General features: G+C 37.9%; 1 long non-coding RNA gene across 1 annotated transcript in view; it reads right to left on the bottom strand.

Annotated features, from left to right (window-relative positions):
* LOC106007812 (uncharacterized) overlaps positions 1-15,326 on the bottom strand; it is a 45,124-nt gene that overhangs the window by 28,804 nt on the left and 994 nt on the right. The window lies entirely within an intron of this gene.

The raw sequence follows: 15,326 nt of genomic DNA, 5'->3' as shown, positions 1-15,326 counted from the left end.
TGCTAGACGATGCAAAGAAGAATAATATAAGACTAATAGGAGTCCATGAAAAAAACAGGAGAAAGAACAATTGACATAAAAACCTGTTCACAGAGGTAATAGAGGAAAACTTCCCAGACAGAGGTAGAAAATTGGACATACAGATAAGTGAGGCATATAGAACTCCACCTAGCCGTGATCAAAAAAAATCTACATCTAGACGTATAATACTCAAGATCCCAGAAACCCAACAGAAAAACAAAATCCTAAAAGCAGTTAGAGAAAAGAAACAAAGCACCTACAAAGGAAAGCCCATCAGAATCACAGCAGACCTCTCAACACAAACCCTCAAATCAAGGAGAGCCTGGAGTGAAGTATTTCAAGCCCTAAAAGAAAATAACTTCCAACCTAGACTGTTGTATCCTGCAAATTTATCTTTCAAATTCAATGGGGAAATTAGATACTTCCACGACAAAGAACACCTGAGAAATTTCATGAACACCAAACCAGCACTACAAGCAATTCTAAACAATATCCTAGAAAAAAGCAATGAAGGTCACAACTTCATGAGGCCCAACAGAGGGAAGCCACCAGGCAAGGTAAGACACTAGAGGGAAAGGGGGAAAAAATAAGAAATAAAAGAGCCAACAAAAGTAAAACATCATGACAAGGATAAATCAATCTCTATCAATTATAACTCTCAATGTTAATGGCCTCAATTCACCAATCAAAAGAAACAGACTGGCAGAATGGATTAAAAAGGAAAATGTAACAATATGCTGTATACAAGAAACACACCTAACTCAAAAAGAAACTCATAGACTGAAAGTAAAAGGATGGAAAACAGTTTTCCATGCCACAGGAACCCAGAAGAAAGCAGAGGTAGCAATCTTATTTGCAGACAAAGTAGATTTCAAACCAAAACTAATTAAGAGAGACAAAGATGGTCACTACATCCTTGTGAAGGGAACAGTCCAAGAGGAAGAGATGACAATCTTAAATATATATGCACCAAATACATATGCCCCCAACTATACAAAACAAATATTAATAGACATGAAAAACCAAATAAACACTAACACAATTGTAGTGGGGGACCTCAATACCCCACTATCAAAAATAGACAAATCATCTAGACAAAAAGTTAACAAGGAAATTCTAGAACTGAACCAAGCTATTGAACAAATGGACTTAATAGATGTTTACAGAGTGTTCCACCTCACAAAATCAGAATACACATCCTTTTCGGCTGCACATGGGTCATTCTCCAGAATAGGCCACATGCTAGCTCACAGGACATGTCTAAGTAAATGTAAAAGAACTGAAGTTACCCCCTGTATATTATCAGAACATAGTGCAATAAAATTGGAGATCAATAACATAAGAAACCGCAAAACCCCAACAAACACATGGAAACTGAATAACACCCTCTTGAAAAACCAATGGATCACAGAAGTAATTAAAGAAGACATTAAACAGTTTCTACAAGTAAATGAAAATGCCAGTACAACATACAGGCATCTATGGGACACAATGAAAGCAGTTCTATGCAGGAAATTCATAGCAGTGAATGCCCATATTAGGAAAACAGAGAAAACTCAGATAAATAACCTAATGCAGTACCTCAAGCTCCTAGAAAAAGAAGAGCATAACAAATCCAAAGCTCATACAAGAGAGGAAATTATAAAGATTAGGGCAGAAATTAATGTAATGGAGACTAAGAGAACAATCCAAAAAATGAATCAAAGAATTGGTTTTTAGAAAGAATAAATAAAATTGATAAACCTTTATCAAAAAAAGGAAAGAAAAGGCACAAATACATGCAATTAAGAATGAAAAAGGTGAAGTCACAACAGATCCAACAGAAATCCAGAGGATCATCAATACCTACTTCTAGAACCTCTACTCCAATAAAATGGAAAACAGAAGAAATGGGCAGATTCCTAGATACATACAAATTGCCAAAGTTAAATGAAGAAGATATAGAAATTCTAAACACCCCAATTACAATGAGTGAAATTGAAAATGTAATAAAATATTTACCAACAAAGAAAAGCCCAGGTCTGGATGGCTTCACTGCTGAATTTTATAAGACATTTAAAGAAGAACTAATGCCATTACCCTTTAAACTCATCAAGGAAATTGAAAGGGAAGCAATACTTTCAAATTCATTCCTGGAAGCAAGTGTGACTTTGATTCCAAAACCAGGGAAAGACCCAACCCAAAAAGAGAACTACAGGCCAATCTCCCTAATGAACATAGATGCAAAAATCCTCAACAAGATACTGGCAAACAGAATACAGAGGGTTATCAAGAAGATCATACACCCTGACCAAGTTGGATTTAACCCAGGGATGCAAGGATGGTTCAACATTTGTAAATCAATAAATGTAATACACTATATTAACAGAGTCAAGGACAAAAAACCATATGATCATCTCAATAGATGCAGAAAAAGCATTCAACAAAATCCAACACCCATTCATGATAAAAACCCTACAAAAAACTGGAATAGAAGGTCTTTATCTGATTAAGGCTATCTATGAAAAATCAACAGCCAACATCATACTAAATGGTCAAAAACTGAAAACTTTCATGCTAAAATCAGGAACAAGACAAGGATGCCCACTATCACCACTCCTGTTCAATATAGTTCTGGAAACATTAGCCATAGCAATTAGAAAAGAGAAAAGAGAAAGAAATAAAAGGAATAAAGATAGGAAAGGAAAAAGTTAAACTGTCATTATTTGCTGACGATACGATAGTTTACATAGAAGACCCAAAAAACTCTACCAAAAGACTTCTAGACTTAATCGACAGATTCAGCAGAGTAGCCGGATACAAGGTCAACACTCAAAAAACAATAGCCTTCTTGCACACAAATAACAGACTCACTGAGAGAGAAATTAAGGAAACAATTCCTTTTACAATAGCATCCAAAAAAATGAAATATATAGGAATCAATCTAACAAAGGAAGCAAAAGACCTCTACACTGAAAATTACAGCACTCTGAAAAAAGAGATCGAAGAGGATACAAGAAAATGGAAACATATCCCTTGCTCCTGGGTAGGAAGAACCAATATAGTGAAAATGGCCATACTTCCAAAACTACTATATAGATTCAATGCAATGCCAATTGAAATTCCAATAATATACTTCACAGAACTAGAGAAAACAATCCAAAAATTCATTTGGAACCATAAGAGACCTAGAATAGCTAAAGCAATTCTAAGCAACAGAGACATGGCAGGGGGTATCACAATCCCCAACTTGAATCTATACTACAAAGCTACTGTGATAAAAATCAGCATGGTACTGGCAAAGGAACAGACCTGAGGATCAGTGGAATAGATTAGAGGATGCAGAAACAACTCCAGACATGCTCAGCCACCTCATCTTTGACAAAGGAGCCAACCACCATCTTTGGAGGAAAGATAGCCTATTTAATAAATGGTTTGGAAAAACTGGATTTCAACCTGCCAAAGATTAAAACTAGACCCATACCTATCACCATGCACTAAACTAAGATCAAAGTAGATTAAAGATATAAATATTAAGACAGAAACACTAAACTTGCTGGAAGATAAGTTAGGTACAACTCTTGAAGACATTGGCATAGTAAAAGATTTCATGAACAAAACCTCAGCAACACGGGAACGAGTAGAAAGAATCAACAACTGGGATCTCATCTTATTAAAAAGCTTCTGCACTGCAAAAGAAACCACCAACAGAGCTAACAGACAACCTACAATATGGGAAAAAAATTTTAGCAGCTGTACCTCAGACAAAGGACTACTATCTAGAATATATAAAGAATTGAAAAAAATCAGACCCCTCCCAAATTTAAAGACCCAATCCAAAAATGGGCATCTGAAATGAACAGACATTTCTCAGACAAAGAAGTAAAAGCAGCAAACAAATATATGAAAAAATGTTCAACATCACTTGTCATTCGAGAGATGCAGATGAAAACAACACTGAGATTCCACCTCACCCCAGAAAGAAGGGCTGCTAGCAAGAAATCAACCAATAACAAATGCTGGTGGGGTTGTGGGGAGAAAGGAACCCTTCTCCATTGTTGATGGGAGTGCAGACTGGTGCAACCACTGTGGAAGTCAGTATGGAGATACCTCAATGAACTACGACTAGAGGTCCCATTTGACCCAGCTATTCCCCTGCTGGGGATCTTCCCAAAAGAATTAAAAGAATCATGCCACAGTGATATATGTGCATGCATGTTTACAGCGGCATAGTTTGTGATAGCTAAAGCTTGGAAGCAGCCCAAGTGCCCATCAACTGGAAACTGGATAATGAAAATGTGGTTTTTTTATAAAATGGAGTACTACTCAGCCATAAAGAATGAAAAACTAGTCATTTATAGCTAAATGGATGCCTATAGAGGCTATACTCTTAAGTGAAATAAATAGGACACACATGTGTAAATACCGAATAGTTTCTCTAGTATGAGAAACTGATAGTGTAAACAAGGGTTAAAATGATTAAAATGAATAATTGATAATTTGAAATAGGAAAAAAGGTCCAAAGACAAAGGAGTGAAGGGAGGGCAAGGGGAAAGGAAAAGAGGGAAAGGAAAAACTATGAGAAAAGAAAAAAAAATGGAAATGAAATCTATGTAAATAGGGAAGGGTGGAGGGGGTGAAGGGCGCACAGGTAATCAGGAAAAAAATAAGAACCAAGATATATCATGTACAGGTACAAACACCCAATGATAAATGTAAACGAATTGTATACCTCAAATGTACCAATAAAAGAACTAAAAAAAAAAAAAGTTAGTTTCCAATAACTCCCCTGGGGAAGAGGAATTGGGAAGGGAGTTTTATATGTATTTATATATAATCTGTGAGACACTAATAAAATGCTGATTTGAAGTTTCCCAGTCAAAATTCTCAGGACAAATAGTTTGTGGAGCCAGCCGACAAGAGTGACACAGGGATGTAACTGCAGCCCCTGGCCTCTTCCTCCAATAGTGCAGAACTGCCTGCTTCAGATTATTTAAGAGCCAATCTCAAATAAAACTTCAATACAGGCACATGCTACTCACTTTTAAACTCTCCTATCCAATACACCCCTCATTGAAGCTACTTTTATCTTTTACCCTCCACTTTTTCTCCTTCCCCTTTACGAGTGATAGTATCTATGTACTCTGAATCAAAAAGCTTGGGATCAGTCAGCATTTTTCATCAGATCACATCCCATGTCATCCTCTCATAACTCTTTCCCATCTTAAATATAAATATAAATATGTCTTTTGCTCCAAGCAGTGCCCTGCACTTGTGCATTGTTTTCCCTTTGATCTTGTCTGTCTCCCTCATCAAACTGTAAGATTTTTGCCTGGGAAATTCTAGTAGTTCCTTTAAAAATATTTATTGAAATAATATACTAATGAGAGAACAAGTGAATGATTTTAAGCTACTCATCTTTTTCACATTTTTGAATTTGTGTTCCTATAATCCTTTCACTAGAATCTTCAATCTCTGGGCTAAAGAGATCTAGACCAGACTGATTTTCATTAGAGGCTTGTGGAAAAAGTCTTTCTACTATTTACAACCACCTACATTACTAGTTGCCCACTTTTCAGAGAAAAGATAATAGAAGACCCATATGATCTTCTATTTGTGATTTCACTTTCTACTGTCTTTGTCTCTATAGAAAAAGAGAAATGCCATGTTTTATAGCATTCAAATTAGTTTCATGCATACTACCTTGTTTCATCCTGACAGAAATGAGAGTCAGAAAAGACATAACTGGGGCCAAGAATGTAGCTCAGTGGTGCTGCACCTGCCTAGCAAATGTAAGGTCCTGAGTCTGACTCTTGGTACAGGGGGCAGGGTGTGAAATAAAAGAAAAGACATAACTAACCATAGGCATATTTGAGTTGCTTTCTTGGCTTTTCTATCTGTAAAAATAAAAGAATACTTATTCTTTTGGGCTTTTGATCTCAAAATAGTTTTAAGGAAATCTTGCACTGAGCTTTGGTGTCCTCGTGGCAACATAACTATGAAGAATAATATAGGATCATAGGGAAAAATATTTTGTACTTTCTATGAAAAGATGTTTTTAAATCACAGATTCTTTAAGATATAAAAGCTTAGGAGAAGCCAGGGTGGAAAAGAGCAGCACAGCTACAGGCAGGTCTAGCCAGGGCCCTGCCCTGACCCCAGCTGCTTGGGCCAACAGGCCCAAGCCAAAGTCCCACCTGAAAAGAGCTGCACAGGCACACAAGCAATGGCCAGAGGCCCACCCCAGTATGATCTGTAAGTTAATGCAGACCCTACCCAGAAGCACACTCAGACACTAGCGACTGGGGTGCAAAGTCCCCAGCCAAAGGCCCTCCCAGACAATAGCTACATAGGGGGGCAAGCCCTAGCCAGAGGAACACCTAGATAGTACCCCAAGTGTGCACAGTCCCCAGCCAGGACCCCACCCAGACAACAGGGCAGCTCAGGGATCCAGAAGGCCACTATTCTAAACCCAGGAACTGGTGCAGTAGTGAGCAGCAGGGAAAAGGCCACTCGGTGGCTTGCTGAAAGTTAAAGACCACTGGGTGAGCAAAAAGTTGCCTCAACAAAGGCTCAGCAGGCTACATCTGTTGAAATGAGAAGATATATAAACAACACTCAAAACCAGACTTCCAGATCACCTAAGACAACCCCAAAGGACAACGAGATGGAACAATCTGATACTGAACCACCTGGACTCCTGGAACTGGCAACAAAAGAGGATCAGGAAAAAATGAAATCAGAAATAATTTCTGAGATAACAACAGAGATTCTGTCCATAGTGGATGATATAATTAATAAGTCTAGAGCAGACATAGATAAAAAAAATAGAGGAGCTGAGGAACATGATGGAATCCTAACATAGGAAACAAATGGAATCCATAAAACAGATGCAAACAGATTTCCAGGAGATTAAAAACTCCATTGATAGTTTACACAGCAGAATGAGCAAATGTGAGGACAGAATCTCAGATATAGAAGATAGGATTGCAATTAGTGACCAGGAAAAGAAAATTTTTTAAAAAATAGTAAGGGACCATGAGAAATCAATCCAGCAGCTGCTAGATGATGCAAGGAAGAGTAACATAAGACTGATCAGAGTTAATGAAGAAACAGGGAGGAGTACAAATGACATAAAAAAAACTGGTCACAGAAGTAATGGCAGAAAACTTCCGAAGCAGGGGAAAAGAACTTGACACACAGATAAGTGAGGCATACAGGACTCCAACTAGCCATGATCAAAACAAATCTACACCTAAGCATATAATATTTAAGATTCCAGAAGTCCAAAAGAAGAACAAAATTCTATAAGCAATTAGAGAAAAGAAACAGATTGCATATGAAGGAAAGCCCATCAGAATCACAGCAGACTTCTCAACACAAACCCTCATGGCAAGAAGAGCCTAGAGCAAAGTATTTCAAGAGCTAAAGGAAAACAACCTGTGATCCAGATTGATATACCCTGCAAAACTATCTTTCAAAATTGATGGAGAAATAAGATACTTTCATGACAAAGTGCATCCTGAGGAACTTTATGAATGCCAAACCAGCACTCCAAAATTTTTTAAACAAAATCATAGTAAAAGACAATGAGGATCACAACCCCAGGAAGCCCAGCAGAATGGATCCATTTGGCAGAAAAAGAAATGAAATGCAAAGGGGGAGAATGCAACAAAAAGAAAAAGTCATGACAAGGATAAGTCAATACATATCAGTTATAACCATCAGTGTTAATGATCTCAATTCACCAATCAAAAGAAATAGACTGGCAGAATGGGTCAAGGAGCAAGATCCAATAATATTCTGCATACAAGAAACACACTTAATTCCAAAAGAAACTCACAGACTGAAAGTTAAAGGGTAGAAAACAATACTGCATGAGACAGAAACTTCCAAAAAAAAGTAGGAGTAGCTATCCTCTTTACAGATCAAATGGATATCAAACCAACACTAAGAGAGACAAAGAAGGACACTACATCCTTGTAAAGGGAACAAATCAAGAGGAAGAGATGACAATCATAAATATATATGCACAAAACACTAGTGCACCCAACTATATAAAACAAATACTAACAGACATGAAAAATCAAATAAGCTCTAATACAATAGTAGTGGGGGACCTCAACACCCCACTGTCACAGATAGATCAACTAGACAAAAACTAAACAACAAAATACTAGAACTCAATCAAACTCTGGAACAAATGAATTTAACACATGTTTACAGAGTGTTCCACCCCACAAAATCAGAATACACATTTTTTCAGCGCACGTGGGTCATTCTCAGTGTAAAGTTATCAATTCTAAGTGTAAAGGAATTGAAGTTATACCCTGTATATTATCAGACCATAGTGTGATGAAATTGGAGATCAATAGCAAAAGAAACTACTAGAACTTCATAAACATATGGAAATTGAACAACACACTTCTGAACAAACAATGAGTCACAGAAGAAATTACAGAAGAAAGCAGACAGTATCAACAATTAAATAACAATATCAATACAACATATCGAAATCTATGGGACACAATGAAAGCAGTCTTGAGAGGGGAATTCATAACAGTTAATACTCATATTAGGAAAACAGAACCAGCTCAAAGAAACAACCTGATGTTGAACCTCAAGCTTCTAGAAAAAGAAGAACAGGACAAACCCAAAGCTCATACAAGGGAGAAAATCATAAAGATCAGAGCAGAAATCAATGCAATGGAGACTAAGAGAATGATACAAAAAAATCAATGAGGCAAAGAGTTGGTTCTTTGAAAGAATAAACAAAATTGACAAACCCTTAGCCAACCTTATTAAAAAAGGAAGGAAAAGGCCCAAATCCATGCAATTAGAAATGATTAGGGTGAAGTTACAACAGACCCAGTAGAAATCCAGAGGATCATCAATACTCACTTTGAGAAACTGTACGCTAATAAGATGGAAAACACAGAAGAAATGGACAGATTCTTAGATATGAATGAATTACCAAGTTGAACAAAGAACACTGAAAAATTCTAAACAACCCAATATCAATCAACAAAATTGAAAATGTAATTAAAAACTTACCAACGCAGAAAAGCTTAAGTCCTGATGGCTTCACTGCTGAATTCTATAAGACATTTAGAGAAGAATTATTGCCACTACTGTTTAAACTGTTCAATGAAATTGAAAGGGAAGCAATACTCCCAAATTCATTCTTGGAAGCAAGCATCACCTTGATCCCCAAAGCAGAGAAAGACCCAACCGAAAAAGAGAATTATAGGCCAATCTCACTAATGAACATAGATGCGAAAATCCTTAATAAGATACTGTCAAATAGAATGAAGAAGATAATCAAGAAGATCATACACCCTGACCAAGTGGGATTCATCCCAGGGATGCAGGGATGGTTCAACATATGCAAATCAATAAATGTAATACACTATATTAATAGAGCCAAGGACAAAAACCATATGATCATCTCAATAGATGCAGAAAAATTGTTTAACAAAATCCAACACACATTCATGATAAAAACTCTATAAAAAATTGGTATAGATGGTCTCTACCTCAACCTGATAAAAGCCATGTATGAAAAATCAACAGCCAATATCATACTAAATGGTCAAAAACTGAAATCCTTTACACTAAAATCAGGAACAAGACAAAAAGAAAGAAAAAAAATCAGGAACAAGACAAGGATGTCCACTATCACCACTACTGTTCAATATGCTTTTGGAAATATTAGCCACAGCAATTTGGCAAGAGAAAGAAATAAAAGGAATAAAGATAGGAAACAAAGAAGTTAAATTGTCATTATTGGCAGACGACATGATACTCCATATAGAAGACCCCAAGAACTCCACCACAAGCCTTCTAGACTTAATAACCAAATTCAGAAAAGTAGCTGGATACAAGTTCAACACACAAAAATCAATAGCTTTCCTGTACACAAACAACAGACTCTCTGAAAGAGGAACGGAGAAATAACTCCCTTCACAGTAGCATCCAAATATTCAAATACCTAGGAATAAACCTAATGAAAGAAATCAAAGTCCTCTACTCTGAAAACTATAGGATTCTGAAAAAAGAGACTGAAGAGAATATCAGAAAATGGAAAGATATCCCTTGCTCTTGGATAGGAAGAACCAATACAGTAGTGAAAATGGCCATATTTCCAAAACTGATATATAGATTCAATGCAATCCCAATTGAGATCCCAGCAGCATACTTCATGGACCTTGAGAAAACAATCCAAAAATTCATTTGGAACAGGAAGAGAGCCAGAATAGCAAAAGCAATTCTAGGTAACAGAGACATGGCAGGGGGTATCACAATCCCCAACCTGCAACTCTACTACAAAGCTACTGTAATAAAAACAGTATGGTACTGGCAAAGAACCAAACCTGAGGACCAGTGGAACAGATTAGAAGATGCAGAAACAACGCCAGACACATTCAGCCATCTCATCTTCGATAAAGGAGCCAAACACCCTCACTAGAGGAAAGATAGCCTCTTTAATAAATGGTGCTGGAAAAATTGGGCTTCAACTTGCCAAAGATTAAAACTAGACCTGTATCTCTCACCATGCACTAAACTCAAATCGAAATGGATTAAAGATCGAAATATTAAAATAGAAACTCTGAACCAGTTGGAACAGAGGTTAGGTAGAACTCTTGAAGACATCGGTGTAGGAAAAGATTTTATGAACAAAACCTCAGTTGCCTGTGAACTAGCACAAACAATCAACAGTGGGATCTTTTCTTATTAAAAAGCTTCTGCACAGCAAGAGAAACCACCAGCAGTGTGAAGAGACAACCCACAGTGTGGGAAAAAATCTTCACCTGCTTTTCCTCAGGCAAAGGTCTACTATCTCGAATCTATAAAGAACTGAAAAAGATCAGACCTCCCAAATTTAAAGACCCAATCCAAAAATGGGCATCTGAAACGAACAGACATTTCTCAGACAAAGAAGTAGAAATAGCAACTAAATACATGAAAAAATGTTCAACATCACTGGTCATTCAAGAGATGCAAATGAAAACAATGCTGAGATTCCACCTCGCTCCAGAAAGAATGGCTGCTATCATGAAATCAACCAATAAGAATTGTTGGTGGGGCTGTGGGGAAAAAGGAACCCTTCTCCACTGTTGGTGGGAGTGTAGGCTGGTACAACCACTGTGGAAATCAATATGGAGACACTTCAAAGAGCTAGGATTGGAGGTTCTATTTGACCCAGCTATTCCCCTGCTGGGTATCTTCCCCAAAGAATTAAAAGAATCATACCATGGTGATACATGTGCACCCATGTTCATAGCAGCACAGTTTGTAATAGCTAAACCTTGGAAACAGCCCAGTTGCCCTTCAACTTCAGACTGAAGAAAATGTGTTATTTTTATAAAATGGAGTTCTACTCAGTCATAAAGAATGACAAATTAGAGACACTTATAGCTAAATGGATGCACACTGAGGCAATAATCATAAGTGAAATAAATAGGACACACATGTGTAAATACCGAATAGTTTCTCTAGTGTGAAAAACTTAAAGTGTAAATAAGGACCTAGATCCCTCAAATGAACAGTTCACAGTAGACTTTGTGCTTCTAGGAGAATCTAATGCCACAGCTGACCTGATTGGAGGTGGAGCTTTGGTGGCAATTCCAGTGATTCTGAATCACTACAAATTCAGATGGCGCTTTGTTCCCTTGCCCACTGCTCTCCTTCTGATGTGCAGCCCATTCTAACAGGCCACAAGACCAGACTGGCCCATGGCCCGGGGACTGGGGACACCTGTATTATAGGAATTCTCAAGGTGGCCCAAGTTTACAATAACCACTGCAAAGAGATACTTCTTGAGGGAGAAGAAAGGATAAGTTAGGGAAGAGCAAGCAATTCCTTTCATACAGACACTGCATTTCAAGTGAGTCTCTGATATTCTCTGTCCTTTAGCAGTCAGTGGAAAGGAAAGGGTGAAAGGAGTGAGGGAAACTAAACGGAAAAAGAAAATCTCCAGGGTGAACTTGCAAGAAAATTTACAGCAGAGAAAATAAAAATATCTATTAAAAGTATGAAGAACATATATCTTGCTAAGAACAACAAAAATTGAAAACCATACGAAAATATATTTTTAGCTTATAAAAGTAAAATTATTAAATAATCTTTAAAAGACTAAAAGTTTTAAATAGTAATGGCTTATATTTGGTATTAAGATGGCAAGTCACCTATCTTTTGACTGCTGATTAGAGCTAAATGTATACAACTATTTTGTAAAGTAATTTTGTGATGTTAAATTTTGGAGATATTAATTATTCATTTCCAGTATAATTATTTATTACTGCATAACAAATTGCTCCAAAACTTAGCAACTTGAAAAACAACAATAAATTGGGCACAGTGGCCCATGTCTGTAATCCCAGCACTTGGGAGGTTGAGACAGAAGGACTGCAAGTTCAGGGCAAGCCTAGACTACATAGATAGTGAGACCTGGTCTCAAAAATAAACTAATGAACAAATAAAGCAATAAATATTTATTACCACATATAATTTCTGTAGCAGCAAGTTTAAAACTGGCTTAGTTGGGGGCTGTAGCTTAGGAGTCTCTCAGAAATTTGCAATTAACACTTCAGCCAGAGCTGCAGCCACTTGGAAGCTTGAGTAGGATGAAGGGGTCACAGCTGGCAGGAGGGCACTGTTTCTCACCATGCTGACTCTTCCATTGGGCCATTTGAAGATCTTCATGATAAAGCAGCTAGCTTTTCCCAAGGTTAAATTACCAGAAAGACAGCAAAGTTGGAAGCTGTACAGTTTTGTGATCTAGGAAGTCACACACTTTATTTCCACAATATCCCCTAATATGGGAGGGGACTACAGAAGGGCATAGGTTTGAGAAAAAAAGACCATTAGGGGCCATTTTGGAGATTGGTTACCACAGAGAATGCTTACTTTCATGCTTAAAGGATCTGGATCTTTAAGAGCTCAATAATTACCATGCAGGACCCAGTCCACCTATTAATGGTATTTCAGTTTATATCTGTTTGGATTAGGTACTGCTTTTACTTATTGCTCAATTCCACGTGTTGGTTTCCTTATCTTGTTTGTTAACAAGCAGACCAATGAGAAGGCATCATTGCTTAAGAGAAGGTGGGAAAATAGAAAGAAATAAAGCTTTACTGAAGAATATTTTCAGGCTGATAACTTTTAATTCTAGTGTTCTGTAAAAGCACTTACAGCTGACCAAGATATGAATTATAATAATGGATTTTTCCTAAGAATTAGACAGGCAGTTAGACATTAACAGGCCTACATGACAAATGGAGGAATCTAAACTAGCAATTCTTGCCAGTTACAGTTAATTACAGAAACAAAGACTTCGATGTATAATATATCTATAATTATTTGTTAGGTTCAGACCTAAAGCAGTCCCACAGAGCACAAGGACATCATAAGGTTACACATTGTGTATAGTCCTTCTGATATCTGCCCACCTGGCTGTCTATTCCCAAAATAAGGCATACAGCATTCCTGGGTGCTCTGACTCCTCACTGGGCTAAGACCTGATTCAGATTCTTACTTTATTAAGGAACTTGAGGGAACACTGACCACCTGAGAGGAACAAGGAAGACGTTTCTGAGATGTCCACATTCCAAAGTAACTCCAAAGAGAAATGGTGATAAGCACACCTATTATGTGACTATCAATAAAGCAAGGATAATCATCATAGTTTCCTGAATCCCAGGAGTAACTTTTCTGTGTATAAAAAGATATCCAAACTCACCACTCAAGGCAGATGCCTTCATGGCACTGCCTATCTTCTCTCCTGATGGCATAACTCTCTATATATCTACTTTTTTTTTTTTTTGGTACCGGGGATCGAACTCGGGTCCTTGCACTGGCGCAGCAGGCGGCGAAACCACTGAGCTAAATCCCCGGCCCTATCTATCTACTTTTCAATAACTTCTGCCTGTACTTCTGCACGGCTACCTATGTGTTGTGACTGAATTCTTTCATCAAAGGCAGAAAGAACCAAGGAGTAAGGGACTGCTGGATAAGGATTCAGCATTCCAGTGACACAGGGAGGACCAGTCAGCTTCTAGAAGTTTAACATTTACTTTCTGTGATGATGATATACTGTATTTCAGTAAATGGACAGGAATAAAATGCTTCTCTTTAACTCATACCTTCCTAATGAATGAGTTCCTCAGAGGATCCTTAGCGCTTCTTTCACAGAATTTTTACCTTTATATTTTGGAACATGAGGTTATAAATGTCTATGTCATTGTACCAACTCCATGTTCCTTAAAATCAGGGTTCTTTTTATTTCATCTCCTCCCTCTACTCAGGACTTAATGCAGGTGTATTCTCCACTTCCTTACCCAGTTTTTCCATTTTTCCCTTCCTTTATATAAGTCGATGGATGGCAGTGTTTTATTCTTAGAGGACCATGTTTCTGCAAAATCACTAAGGCCTGTGACTGTTTACTTGATTTTTGTATTCCAAAAGCCCATGCCCTCGAGATTGACGTGGACTTGAGACTTAAGAGAAAATGCTGCTTACAAAAAGCAAGAGAGTGCACAAGCTCTCCTTATTCCAGGCCCTGAAAAGGCCATGCAGACAGAAATCAGGCACATCTCAGTGGCAACCAGACACGCAGCTCCTCAACTTCTCCACTTTACACAACTCCCTCCATCTAGTTGGGGACTTATATAAAACCTCAGGGAAAGGAGACGGGGGCAAATTGTATGTCTTTGTTACCTACTTCTCACTGGGACACAATACCTGACACCCACAACTTACAGGAGGAAAGGTTTATAGTGGACCCCTGACTTATGAACTCAATTCGTTCTTGAGGGATGGTTGTAACTCAAGTTGATCAATTGAAGGCTCAGGTTCCTCTACACACCCTTCAAAGTCCTCCTCTTGTGTACAGGCAGATCTCAGTATCCTTAGACACTGGCCTAGAGTTTCTCAATTAATTCCACCAGGAAAGAATGTTGTAATGTTCCTTCCAGGACTCTTTAAGGGTTAAATCTATATCTGAGACCACCCAGAAACACAAGCAGCCTGAATTCAGGCTCTCACCCAAGACTTTGGTTGTAAGTTAAAACTAAAATAAACCAAGTTCATATGTCAAGCCGGTCATAACTCAAGGGTCCACTGTATTTTCACTCACAGTTTTACAGGTTTCCATAGTCAGCTGGCCTGAAGGCAAGATAGTATGGCAGAGGGGCATCGCAGAGGAGAAAAAGATCATGGCAGGGCAGCAGGAAGAGATCAAAGGAGGAAATGATAGACACAGGCCACCCACCCAAAGTCCCACCTGCTCCAACCAGGCTTCACCTCCTATATCATATTTAGCTATA

Source organism: Heterocephalus glaber, unplaced genomic scaffold (genome assembly GCF_053883595.1).
Source record: "Heterocephalus glaber isolate CG9 unplaced genomic scaffold, H.glaber_assembly_v1.0 deba00001561, whole genome shotgun sequence".
NCBI classification, from domain to species: domain Eukaryota; kingdom Metazoa; phylum Chordata; class Mammalia; order Rodentia; family Bathyergidae; genus Heterocephalus; species Heterocephalus glaber.
This window is presented reverse-complemented; position numbering and strand designations above follow the sequence as displayed.